This window comes from Dryobates pubescens, chromosome 7, assembly GCF_014839835.1.
Source record: "Dryobates pubescens isolate bDryPub1 chromosome 7, bDryPub1.pri, whole genome shotgun sequence".
In the NCBI taxonomy this organism is placed as follows: Eukaryota; Metazoa; Chordata; class Aves; order Piciformes; family Picidae; genus Dryobates; species Dryobates pubescens.
The window spans coordinates 5,673,742-5,686,909 of record NC_071618.1 but is presented as its reverse complement, the minus strand read 5'-3'; positions in this window follow the sequence as shown (position 1 = coordinate 5,686,909).

Here is a 13,168-nt window from a genome sequence, read left to right as displayed (position 1 = left end):
CTGAAGCATGCATATTTAATCTGGGGATAAGGCTAAGTACTGAGGCACCTGAACTATGTGGATGCGGCAAAGCAGCACTATGAATCTGTGTCCATGCTCCAGCTGACCAAGGAAATTGTTTGCTGCAATTTAACAGTAGTTGGTGTTATTTTAAAACCTCTTCTGTGGATACAGGTCTCTGCCATGCAAAGTGAAGTTAAAAAATTACATGATGGTGTGCTTAATACTCTCCAGAGCACTGAACCCACCAAAGTCATTTCAGATTTGAGGGGGCAGAGGAAAGGCAGGGGTGCTGCTGTGCTGTCCTTGTCCTTGCAGTACCAAAGGTATCTTCACCTCAACTGCAGGTGGCCCATGAGGTTTCAGTGAGGCAAGGCAAAGAAGGTCCCTGCTCTCATTCCAACTATTCTGTTCCAATAATAATAATGTAAAATAAATAAATAAAAGCAAGCAACCATGGGAAAATCTTCTATCTACCAGAACAAGGAGTAAGGTGTTCTGGCCACCCCCTTTGAGCTCTCTGCACATGCTTCCCCATGAATTCCCAAATTTGAGCAGAAAAGAAGTAAAAATGCAAAAGGCAAGTTTTCCCTTAACAAGTGCAATCTTACTTTAGCTCAGCTTTGCAATACCTCCCTCTACTGGGAAAATGCTGCTTCATTTCTCAGGGACAGCATTTCTCTCTACAGCCAGAGGGAGGCGTGGATTAACGTCCATAGACTTTAATAATTCAAAATGGGGCCAAACTGAGAGCAGAATGACAGAGCAGCAGCTGAAGATGCTGGTTAGCAATACAGCTAAAAATCTATGCTGTTAATCAGTGGATGATCAATGCATAAGTAGGTGTGCAAAGAAACCCTGTGACACTGTATGAATCGGTTTTTTCCTACCATTTGTAAATAAGCCTCTTTAAAAGAACAGTGTGTTAATAAGCTGACAAACCCTTGGAGTTTTAAGATGGGTACAATTACTCACATGGACTCTGAAGTCCATGAGATAAACATCTAAAAAAAAAAGAGAGAGAAAAAAGAAAGGGAAAAAAATACACCAACCAAACAAAACAAAGACCACATAGATGAGGGGCATGAGTTTAGATTAATCGTCACAGCCTAGAACATGTGGAACAACACAGGTAAAGTACATAAACAATTCCTGGTCTGTATTTCTAGGCATGGGACTTACCCTTCAGAATAATTTTCACTGCCTTGGAATTGAAAGTCTCTTCCCCAAAGACATTTTCAAATCCAGTCAGAAATATACTTTCTACATTTAAGCACTTTGTTTATGAGGCCTGAAGATCCTAAGTCTGAAAAAGAAGACTGGAAAGTCTTATTTTTAAACAAATTTTTCTCTACTTGCACCCTGCCACTGTAGGTAGATGTAACCAGATGTTTACTTTCATGTAATGGGATAAAAACCCACCAATAACAGAACCTGAAAATGGGTGGCAAATGAAGGAAACTGCCTGGAGAGCTGCTGCCCCAGATACTGTGGGGATTTACCTGCTCTCACAATCAGGTTTGTGCCCCAAAGGCCAGACAACTAAGTTCATCTAGATATGCAACCACAAAGACCTGCTTTTTTTCTGAAGAGCTAGTGGAAGACCTCTAAACAGACCCTACACTGGCTTTTCCCTTTCACTGAAAGAAATATTAGAAAGTCTTAATTCTTCTCCAGAATATGACTCATCAGGGTTAAATAAATCAGGCTTAAACAAAACCACGGCAGCCTCTAAACTGCTGCTGCTTTTGACTGCCCAGCAATTATCCTCCTGGCCACTTTGATTTCCATCTCACAAACAATTTTCAAATTACTAATGCTACATTACAAGTAGAGAAAGAAAAGTCTCTCATCAAGGCTTAGTGTTAAATTAAACTCTCAGGGACAGAAGATGTCACACTCCCTGCGTGTGCTTGAAGGCACCACCTTCTCACAGTATACAACCACATGTGACTGCCATGCAGTAGGTGATGCTAATTTACAACTGCAAGTGCTTGGGGTTTTAGTAGGATAAACCAATCCTCATCTCCCAAGAGGGTCCTGGAGCCCTTGAAGGGTGTTGCTGTAAGAAGATGAATGAGCTGAATGGCAAGGATCTTGGCTGTACATTTGTGAATGTACACACAGCAACGGATACTCTGATCAGCATCACCTAGAAAGGTATAAAGCAGTGTTTCCTTAGAGGTTATCACTTTATTAACAAACCAACCATATCACCTGTAAAAGGGCAGATTAATAGTATGATGGTTTCTTGTGTAAAAATGAATGTACCCTGTTAATGCTGGGAACATAGAAAGTAGCTCAGGTGTCTACAAAAATAAAGCTGAATACAAGTTAAGAAACACAGCAAGGTGCAACTGAAAAAAAAAAACAACCTTTGATTTTTAAGATTCATACACATTTTGGTTTCAAAGTTATTCAAACTTGTAGTCTGCATTCAGACAGAAAAATCTATACTGAAGAAGAAATTCACAGTGTGACGGAAATTAATTCATCCTGAAAATTCAACAGAATGTAAAGCAGAAACATCACTACCCTCCCCTTAATGCTGCAAGAAATACTTCCTCATATGGATTTTTTCATATTTTAAAGCACACGAAAACCACACTTTAGAATCTTAAATTAGAGCAAAAGTTCTAAACCAACCAAAAAAAAAAAAGCACAGCTGCCCTACCGTAGGAGGTTTGCTTCACTGGAAAAATAACTGACTTCTGAACATCAAGACTCTCTCAAATCTTAGCAGAAGCGATACAATTTCTGTAACAGGTGGGACAAAACTATTTCTTCCACTGGAATTACACCGTTGGGTTCAATTACTCCATTGCAGCATCTTCTTTCTCAGCCAAATCCACTCTGCCTGTTATCCCACTGCTCAAAACCACCCGTCAGCAATGTTGTATCTTCAGACTGACCATCAATCCTCTGTTCCGTGCAGGGACAAAATAGTGTCACTAAAAACACTCCAGAAGAGCAAAGGATGAAAAACTACTGGGAATACCAGGATACCTCTAACATATTTCAAGAATAACAAAGAACTTTGCTCTTACTGGTGCCACACACTTTTAGTAGTAATAAAACTCAGCGAGCAAGACTATTATCCATTCTCTTCTTAACTCCATTTACCACTGTTTCCATACGTGGCTCCTGCTCCTGCCAGGCTGTCAGCTTGGAAAGCAGCACAATGCACAGTTCAGGCAGACTGTCACAGCCAGACCCTCAGCACAAGCAGCCAGGTTGGACACTTACTGGTAGGGTGTAGCCTCGCTGGCAGCAAGTTCTCACTGAGCAGCCTTTCCCATATATAGCTTTACATTGTAGACTCACTGTCTGAATGTGTTCCCTGTGGTTATTACTGGCAATTGTGATATTATTTTTTTTTAAGTGACTTAGCAAACCACTACTTCCTCCTTTCACGCTATAAAACATGCTTTGAAGAGTGGGGGGCAAATTCATCAAAACTCACACTTCACGAATTGTCATGTCAATCCTCACTGCAGAAAAGGGCACAGCTGTAGTTATACCATCAGTATTTTTTAAATGACAAAAGTGCAAAAACCTGGAATGGGAAGAGTTAACAGCTGTTGATCCACTTGTTGGGATCACTGGGGTGTTTTCATCTTACAAACTTCCCAATATTCCAGGGACTATGGACAATTGTGACAACTTCTGTTTGGAGATGACACCAAGTTGGGAGCAGGTGCTGATCTGTTACAGGGCGGAAGGGCTCTGCAGAGGGACCTCGACCAACTGGACAGATGGGCAGAGTCCAACATGATGACTTTCAACAAATCCAAGTGCCGGGTGCTGCACTTTGGCCACAACAACCCCATGCAGTGCTACAGGCTGGGGTCGGAGTGGCTGGAGAGCTGCCAAACAGAGAGGGACCTGGGGGTGATGATTGACAGCTGGCTGAACATGAGCCAGCAGTGTGCCCAGGTGGCCAAGAAGGCCAATGGCATCCTGGCCTGCATTAAGAATAGTGTGGCCAGCAGGAGCAGGGAGGTCATTGTGCCCCTGTACTCTGCACTGGTTAGGCCACACCTTGAGTACTGTGTCCAGTTCTGGGCCCCTCAGTTTAAGAAGGACATTAAGACACTTGAACATGTCCAGAGAAGGGCAACGACACTGGTAAGAGGCTTTGAGCACAGCCCTGTGAGGAGAGGCTGAGGGAGCTGGGATTGTTTAGCCTGGAGAAGAGAAGGCTCAGGGGAGACTTCATTGCTGTATACAACTACCTGAAGGGTGGTTGTAGCCAGGAGGGGGTTGGTCTCTTCCCTCAAGCAACCAGCACCAGAACAAGAGGACACAGTCTCAAGCTGCACCAGGGGAAGTTTAGACTCGAGGTGAGGAGAAAGTTCTTCACAGAGAGAGTTGTTAGCAATTGGAATGTGCTGCCCGGGGAGGTGGTGGAGTCACCGTCCCTGGAGGTGTTCAAGAGGGGATTGGATGTGGCACTTGGTGCCATGGTTTAGTCATGAGGTTTGTGGTGACAGGTTGGACCTGATGATCTTTGAGGTCTCTTCTGACCTTGGTGATTCTGTGATTCTGTGAGATACACCTTAATTTGGGTCTTTTCATAGGATTATTCTGGTGACAAAGAGCAAAGGAACAGGTAATAACTCTGTGTGCATAAACCTAGACATATCAACCAAATGTTGCAGGTCCTTATCTGGAAGACAAACCCTGGAGTCACTGGTGAGCACTGAAGAGCCACCTCTGTCAATGCTAAGGGAAGGGGGAGGAAGCTCTCTCCCCACCCTTCCATTTGCTGAGAAAAGAGGAATACCTCCGATTTTCTTATTTTCTGAGACAAAGGCAACTATTTTCACTCTCCATCTCCTGGAAAACCACTGCCACCTCTGACAATCTCATCACAGAGCAAGGAACAGAAAATTAACCACTACCACTAAGGTGTATCTCACAGAATCACCAAGGTTGGAAGAGACCTCAAAGATCATCAAGTCCAACCTGTCACCACAAACCTCACGACTAAACCATGGCACCAAGTGCCACGTCCAATCCCCTCTTGAACACCTCCAGGGACTAAGCAGGAACAGAAAATAACTACCACCTCCTAGAGCAGGTTATGGTGATCAAACTGCATGATTCAGCAAGATCTGAGCTGTGCCTCTCTTGTGTGGACAGAGACTCAAACCTAAGTTTTCCTAAACCAACCTGAATCCCTCATATGCCTCTTCAAAGGTCCCAGGCAATCCTCTGTAGGTTAAAGCAGCAATCACAAATGCAGAACCCTCCTGCCATTATTTAACTACTCACTGACAATAGGGGTTGTGAAGTATGCTTGCAGAGCTTATAAAAGAATTAAAGAACGCTGCTATTTTTTTCTTGCTCACTCAGAAGGGTATTTATTAATTTGCTTGTTTATGGACAAGAACGCTAATATTCCTGCCCTCTTCAGCCTAGCACTTGTTTCAGTGAGCAGCTCTTAAAAGCAAATACATCATGTGAAAACCTGACACCTTGCCCTTCATGCTCCAAAGCTGTGGAACAGAGCAGGGCTAACCCCAGATCTATGGCAGCATTTAACAGAGGAACTCATGTGCTGCTCTGAGACACATCATTTATCACAGTGTCCCTAAAGGCAATGCAGAAATCTTCTCTATTCAGGTATTTTAAACTGTACTTAGTGCACTGTAGTGTACTAACCTGCAATATTCAGTGCATGTTGGTGACGTTTGATGCACAGTAATTTGTCTTCTAGGGCCTTCTTACAAGATTTCTGGCAGAAAATGCACATGTATCTCATTAACCCTTCTTACCTGCTTTCACTACATGCATATAATAATGCTATTCTATAGTAAAATGTGCCTAATTTTGCTTCTCCTTCTCCATCATGCCTCTACATCCTTCTTCTTGCTCCTTCTATTTCTGTCTTCAGGCCACTTAACTTTATCACTACCCCTTTTCTGTGGACAAATTAACAATGTAAATTATCTTTCCAAGCTGCTGTTTCCCATACCACCACATAATGCTTCCTCATTTGAACTTATTATCTCTTCCTGCAAAAGCCCTGAAAGTACAAAACCAGCAGCAAAGCTGCATTAACCTTATCACTAGACAGCTACTGATGTAAAAGAAAAAACGCACTATAGCTTTGTCTCTTAACGTGGCAGAAGTCAAGGTAAAAGCAGTTTCAAGGTAAAAGCAGTTTGTCCTTGAGGATGAATAAAAAAGCACAATAAAACAGTTGCTCTGTAGGCTGAAAAGAGGCCTCACTTGGTATTGCAATGCACATTATTTCATATATTGCTCATATGCCAACAGTTCCACTTTCATAGGAGGGCACCGACAGTTTGTTGATTCACGATGACTGTAAAAGCCGCAAGGCTTCAAGGAGAATGTCAATAAGCATCTGTTAAAAGGGAACTAGGAAAACAGGCATTAACTCTTCCATTAACGCATTTAAAAGCATGTTTGAGTAATTTATTAACCAGTTTGGCTTGGCTAAACGATGTTTTTCAGATTTGTTCATTCATAGTAGTTGGCCCTACTCGATCATCAACCAGTTTTCCAAAACAGCTGTGCTAAAGAAAACTTGTGAACAAGACTGCAGCTGAGGAGAGCGGCACGAGGCTCGTAAGCACAGCCAGAGCATGAGGCCACACTCATAAGCACAGACAGATTGCTGTAGTCTATGGTTGCCCAGACCAGGTTTTAGGGGAAGTACACAGCCACATAGAATAACAGAATTCTTTTCATTGGACAAGACCTCTAAGATCATTGAGCCCAACCATCAACCTAACACCACTATGGCCATTAAACCATGTCCCAAAGTGCCATGTCAACACACTATTTGAGTATCTCCGGTTACATGGGCCAGACAAGCCCATCACCTTGGTCCTGGCACCAGTGCCTATAGCAGCAGCAGATGAGATCAGCAGCTGTGGCTCTGCAGCGATGATGAAGCTCCTGAGGCAGTGGAAAGGTGCTAGATCTGAGCTAATCATAAAATTAGACCAGTGCTGTTAAGCAAAAGAACCATTGCTTCAAACCCACAATTCCCATAGTGTTTTTCTTTGCTCCTCTAGCAGGTCATGAACCAAAAGAACAACACATGGGTGGAGACAGATCCCCAGGGCTGCTCCAGAATGCTCAATCCTTTCTAGCTCCTGGACAGGTCTGTGTTCTCCCTGCTTTGGGCATCTTGGGTAACCTCCCACAAGGAGATCTTTGAGCTGTCCACGTTGTTAAAAGCTGGTAGAGAAGCCAGACAGTCACACCTTGTAGCTGTCTGCTTCATCACCTTTTGAGATCACTATTCCCAGAGCAAAACAAGCAGAAGGAAACACATACTCATGCCTCAGCTGTTCCAGTTTGCAAAGGGTGTACACACAAGATGAGTGAGCTGACCTAGGACTACCACCACTGAAAGGGCAAAGTCTAGTTCCTTTTCTCCCCTTCTGCCACTCTTCCTTCCCCCACATCACAGTCCTTTCTCCCCTCACCTTCACCCCAGCCACATGGAGCAGCACCATCACTCTCATGAAAGCCCTCTCCCAGCTGACACAGCCTGACAAACCAACAGAGACTGCTTTTTGGGGTTAGGCTGGTGAATACAGCTCATGCAAAAGACCGGTAAGCTCTATGCTCAGCACAATGGAGTGAGATGTAAGACACAAGATCTAAGAAGAGGCATGGCTTTCTATGATGGAGTGACTGTATCAATGGACAAGGGATGACCTATGGATGTCATCTCTCTGGACTTCTGCCAGGCCTTTGACAAAGTCCCCTTCCACATGCTACTTGCCAAGTTGGAGAGATACGGATTTGATGGGTGGACTGTTCTATGGATAAGGAATTGGCTGGATGGTCACATCCAGACAGTAGAGGTCAATGGTATGAAGTATAGATGGAGATCAGTGACAAGTGGTGTACTCAGGGGGTCCATACTGGGACTGTTTAGTATTTTTTATCAATGATATAGACAGCAGGATTGAATGCACCAGCAGCAAATTTGCAGATGATGCCAAGGTGAGCGGTATTGTTGATACACCAGAGGGACAGGATGTCATCCAGAGGGACCTAGGCAAACTGGTGATGTGGGCCCAGGTGAACCTCATGAGGTTCAACAACAGCAAGTGCAGAGTCCTGGGCCAGAACAATCCTCATTATCAATACAGGCTGGGGGATGACGTGACAGAAAGCAGCCATGCAGAAAAGGACTTAGGAGTTCTGGTGGATGAGAAGCTGGACATGAGCCAACAGTGTGTGCTTGCAGCCCAGAAGGCAAATCACATTCTGGGCTGCATCAGAAGAGTGTGGCCAGCAGACTGAGAGAGTGATTACTGCCACTTTGGTAAGACCTGGATGAGAGAAAATTATTTTAAATTAGAGAAGAGTAGATTTAGGTTGGATGTTAGGAGGAAGTTCTTTACCATGAGCATAGTGGAACACTGGAACAAGTTGTCCAGGTAGGTATCTGAGGCCCCATCCTTGGAGATATTCATGGTCAGGCTTAACAGGGCTCTGGATAATCTGATCTAATGGAGGATGTCCCTGCTTACTGCAGGAGGGTTGATCTTGACACCCTTTGGAGGTCCCTTCCTACCCAAACAATTCTATGATCTCTCCATTTCAGTGAGACTCTTCCTCAGTGTGGACACCCAAGTCTGGGACAACTGGCAGATGCATCTCCTCCCACCAGGTTTGCAGCTGGCAGTGATACTGCAGGCTAGGGAACAGGGAGCAGGCCATGGGTGCACCCAAACAGAGGGAAACCTAGTAAAAACTGCATTGTCTTTTCAGGACCTTGTGATCCCAGCCCTCTCAAGGCTTGCAATCTTCTCTCCCAATTAATAGGATTCATCAAGGGACTTGTAATTAGAGGATGGCTTACATACAATTCCTAAGTCATCTGCATGTGGACTGTGTGCCTGCTCTACAAACACCAAGTTAATGACAAACTTTGAGTCATGCTGTGATGGTCACAGATCTGAACCACCACTTCTCAGCTCCATCACTGTAGTAGTTTTAGGCTGATGCCTAGGAAATTTTCCACAGATCTTGATTAGTGGTAGAATGTAAGTAAGTTACCAGTGGATGCAAAAGAAAAATAATGATAAGGTGTAAATAATCCCATTGGTTGATAACTAACATAAAGTTAATTGTATAAACTAACTTTTTCTCTTGCTTGGTTCTTTGCTCTAGCTGATCCTAGCTGGTTGGTTTTGCTTGGCTGTTGCCGGCCTTGGCTGCACGTCTTTGTTGTGGCTAAGTAAACTAACCAGCTACTCCCTGCTTTACTCCTCTTTCTCTTTCCCTTGGGGGGGGGAGGGAGTGTGAAGGGGGTCGAGAGGGGGAAGCCCTCTGGGTTTGTCCAGGGGGAGTCTTGTGCTCGTTATAAATTGTACATGCACTAAGTATTATCTATTTTGTACATATTCATTGCATTTCATATTTCTAGATTGTAGATTCGCTTGCAAATACAGCTTCATTTGCTTCCCACGGAGCTGGGCTGGCAATTCTATTTTGGGGGGTAGTTTTCTCCCAATTAGCTGAGGGCTAATTTCAACCCACCGCAGTCACCTTCCTTCTTCATACCAAACACTCCAAACAACCTGCGCAGCTTCAAAGCCTGACAACCAGTGAGCCGGGGTCTGTAGAGCAGCCCCTTCCACCTGCGCACCCGCGGGCCGTGCCTGGGCCCCACGCCGGGCAGCCGGGACCGTAGCCGGGGCCTAGGCCGGGGAGCCGACCGCCTCCCGCCCCGCCGGCCCGGCCTTGCCGTGCTCTCATCGGCAGGTGGAGCCCGAGAGCCGCAATCCCACACCGGCAGCCAGCTCTTCACAACAGCCCCTCCCGCAAGGTGCTGGGGCCGCCGGCCCGCACCGCCCCCCCGGCAAACCCTGCCCTGCCCAGCGCTCGCCCTGCACGTCCTCCCAAGTTGTAAAGGCGCAGCCTGTTCAAAAGAAGGGAAGGGAAAACAAACAAACCAACCCCAAAACACCCGGGAGTTTCCTTTGCAGTCCTCCCTTTCAGATTCATCAAAGCTGACGTTCAAGGCATCTAACCCCTGGTCACCGAAGGCTAACAGCAAATTCACTGAAATCACAGCTGGATCCCCTCTGAACCAGCCTGACCCCTGCGATCAGGCAAGAAGTCAAAACCGTAGCCGGTTAAAATAAGAGGAGAGTGGTAGGGCACTGGAGTAAGTTGCTGAGGTTTGTAGATTTCACATCCCTGGAAACATTCAAAGTCAGGTTAGACAGGGCTCTGAGCAACCTGATATAACTGAAAATGACTGTGCTCACTGCAGGACAGTTGTACTCCATAGATGACCTTTAGAGGTCTCTTTCAACCCAAACCATTCCATTATTCTATGAAATTACACCTATAAATATAATAAATAAAAGGCTCCTGCTCCCAACTGACAAGAAGATAGTGGTGGTTTGAAATTTAATGGGGGAGGGGGAGGAATTTCAACCCACTACACAGATCAAGACTGTATCTAGGTCAGGGCAATCCCAAGCACCAATATAGGCTGGGCAGCGACTTGCTTGAGAACAGCCCTGAATAAAAGGACTTGGGGTGCTGGTGGATGAGAAGCTCAACACGAGCCACCAGTGCGCACTTGCAGCCCAGAAAGCCAATCACATCCTGGGCTGCATCAAGAGAAGCATAGCCAGCAGGTTGAGGGAGGTGATTCTCCCCCTCTACTCTGCTCTGGTGAGACCCAACCTGGAGTACTCCATCCAGTTCTGGAGCCCCTATTACAGGAACGCACCTGGACATGCTGGAGTGTGTCCAGAGAAGGGCCATGAGGATGATTAGAGGGCTGAAGCACTTCTCCTGAGGACAGACTGAGAGTTGGGACTATTCAGTCTGGAGAAGAGAAGGCTCCAAGGAAACCTTATTGTGGCATTTCAGTATCTTAAGGGGGCCTACAAGAAAGCTGGGGAGGGACTTTTTAGGATGTCAGGTAATGATAGGACTAGGGGGAATGGAACAATAATAGAAATGGGTAGATTCAGATTGGGTGTTAGGAAGAAATTCTTCACCATGAGGGTGGTGAGACACTGGAACAGGTTGCCCAGGGAGGTGGTGGAAGCCTCATCCCTGGAGGTTTTTAAGGCCAGGCTGGATGTGGCTCTGAGCAACCCCTCCCCATGGCAGGGGGTTGGAACTACATGATCCTTGAGGTCCCTTCCAACCCTAACAATGCTATGATTCTATGATTTCTCTCCTTCTCAACTCAGTGCAATATTTAAACACACTTTTGTAAAAATTATATATTGCTACACTTGAGACAAGTCTGGAACAATGATCTGGGATGAACTGTGCTGCTTGGCTGAGGGCCTTCCCATCAAGAGGTGATTGTTATGATCGTATGGAGGTTATTGATATTCAATAGGCAGAACAATTAATAAAAATATGAATAACTTTATTAATTAACACCCCCCCCCCAAAAAAAAATATTAATAAAACCTATTTACTGGTTCAGAATATTTGGTTGTGGAAGAGATATCTCACCAGCACAAACATGTAACAGTTTAAATAATATGAGCAAAAATCCAGAAACAACAAACGGCACTTTAAACTGTAAAGAAAAAAGAGAACATCAGCAACATGATGGAGATTGCCCACAAAGGGGCGGGGAGGGGAACTCAAGAATTCCCTAGGGCAAGAGACCTTTAACAGATGCTTATAAAAATCAGATTTTGTAATTACTCACTGATCATGGTACCGCGTGGCACGCGTGGGGATTTAAACAAAACCAAAATGTGAAAGCTGCAGGAAGAGAGTTTCACTTTCTGTTGGCTTCCGCAGCTTGTTGCTGTAGCACATATAGGGTTTATCTCTGAAGGCTTTGTAGCTGAAAGCTTTGTAGAAAAGAGGTCGCTGCCAGGACTTGCAGGGCTTATTGATTTTGTAGTTTTGCCTCTTTGGAGAGGTTCTTCAGCTGCAATCTTCACAGCTGTGCTTGTTGCTTCTTCCAATAAAACAAAACTGTCCCAGGGACTCTTGGCTCCTCCTGGGGTTCGTCTCTCGGCCCAGCAAAACATGTCTGCCTGCTCCTGGGCTTTACAATACATACAGTGAGAGGTCTCCCAGTCTGGGTAAACTGAAGCACAGCTCATATTCCAAGGAAGGCTTGTGACTTCTCCCAGACTTCGGACAATTGCAAGGCAAGGCACTGGCTCTTTGGGCTGGTATTTATAGATTTCCCAGGACAATGATGGCCAGTGACAACATAGATTAAGAGATAAAAACCTGACACTGTAACCTACAGAATGAGTTTTCTCCAAACGTGGCCAAAGGCACACACAGCTGGCCCACCTGGACCCCAGGACATGTTCAGACAAGCCTGGGCAACGAGGGCGATTCCCTGAAAAACCAGACCTGCTGGCTCCTGCCCCATTGTCTGATTTGGAGCATTTTTGAGGCTTTTTGTCCTTTCAGGACAGCGATAAGCAGCACCAGCCTCACAGCTAGCCTCGCTCTCATCACTGAGTGTTCTCTGCTGGGCACAATGGCATTTGCAGGCCACGGAGAGCAGGAGCCAACCACAGAGCCTCAAGTGCCAGCCATAAGCAGATGGCACACCTATTGTGCTCTGAGACTGGAGGTGCAGAAGCTCATGGGCGGAAGTATTTGATGTTGGGATCTGTCAGAACTTCCCCTCCTCTAACATGCTTAGGAGCAACAGCAGAAAGGCATGACTTTTCTGCTACAATGCTGCTGGAAGAAGTGAAAGCAGCATATCTCTTGTTTAGCAGTTAAACAATGGAATTTGCTCCAAAATCAATAAACACTACTTGCTGGTTACTTTTTGAATTCCAAAGACATTATTAATGTTCATTTACTTTAAATGTGCCCATGGTCCTGGTTACTCTCATAATGTCCTCTGAAGAGTACAATGCTGCACTGACTAGGATCCTAACCTCAGAATCCTCATGGCCAGAAGGGAAGATCATTGCTGCCATTCAGCCCAGCCTCTTCCTCTGCATTTACCATGACAGGGGGAAGACAAATGAGAGGGCTACAATAGTGCCCAGCATGGCTGGATGGTTCCTTGCAGTCTTTATCCTGGCATACAGGGAGATGTGCAATACCCTGTTGTATACAGACAGCACAGCTGTGGATGCTTCTCATCCCAAAACTGACACATGCTCATCAAGGACACATCAGGGCATGGGTCCCATTTCAT